Raw genomic sequence first — 1,234 nt, 5'->3', positions numbered from 1 at the left:
GGAGCAACCACGGCCGCAGCCGCCGGAGCCACGGCTTTGTGCCGTCCCCGGCGCGCCTCTCCTTTTGGGTTCAAACCCAGGGATTTTAGCTACGCCGGGACGACTTGCGTTTCCCGTCAAATGACATGTTCCCCCCCCCCAATTCCTCCCCCCTTTTTGATTTTTCCCCTTTTTCTGCTGTTTTTTCATCAATCGGGGCTTCACCGGCGGCGTTTAATACCAGCCGCCACCAGCAGCCTGGATGGGGGGGGCGGGGGCAAAACCCACCCTATTTTGGTAAAAAATCCCAAAAGACACCAAATCCTCCCAGTTTTGGGCTCGTTTCAACCAATTTAGGACGGCAAAAATCACAAAAATCACCACCCGAGCGGCATTTTGGGTAGTTTTTCCCCAAAAAGCCACGTTTGGAAATGCAGTTTGGTGGCCGGCGCCGGGGGGGAGGCGGTTTCCTTGCTCCGTTTTGGTGCTGAGTTCAATTTTCACCCGGTTTTGGGTGGGTTTGGGTCAGTTTTGAAACTGAGGGGGTTTAGCTTAAAACGACACCTGCTTCATTGCTGCCAGCGGCAAATTCCGTGATGTTTAAACCCATTTTTAGCCATTTTCCTCCTCTTTCCGCCACCTCTTTTCTCTTGCGTGAAGCTCGAGAACATCCCACTGAAATATTTATGGTTTAATCGATGTTTTTCCTCTTATTTGGCTCCTTTTGCATGTTAATAATTGGGATTCCTGGCATATTGGTGGGTTTTTCATGTTTTGTGTTCGACGGAAAGTCGGCGTCGCTACCCGGTGCCTCCAAAAATTGCTGCTGAAATTGGGGGTGAATCCCTGCTTCGATGAACTTTTAAGAGGCGGCGAGAGCAGCACAGAAAAAAAACGCGGAAACAGCTCGGAGACGCGGCAAAAATGGTGCAAAAAAGGCGCAAAACGGCACTGAGGGACGCTGAGAAAACGGCGTAGAAAATACTGTGAAAACGGGTTGGAAAAGGTGCAAAACGATACTGAAAGACGCCGCAAAAATGGGCGGAAAAAGGCATAAACCGGCACAGAAAATGCGTAAGAAGGGGCAGAAAAGGCACAAAACCCCGCGGAAACAGTATGAAGCACCACGGAAAAGCTGTGAAAATGGGTCAAAAAAGCTATGAATTGGCAGATTTTGAGCGGAAGGGGAGGAAATTTTAACGTTTTCTTCCCAAAACGCTCTGGCTCAAGGTCGGCGTCTTGACGTCCTGCTGCA

Source organism: Phaethon lepturus, unplaced genomic scaffold, assembly GCF_000687285.1.
Source record: "Phaethon lepturus isolate BGI_N335 unplaced genomic scaffold, ASM68728v1 scaffold26468, whole genome shotgun sequence".
Lineage (NCBI taxonomy): Eukaryota > Metazoa > Chordata > Aves > Phaethontiformes > Phaethontidae > Phaethon > Phaethon lepturus.
Note: the sequence above shows the minus strand (reverse complement) of the source record.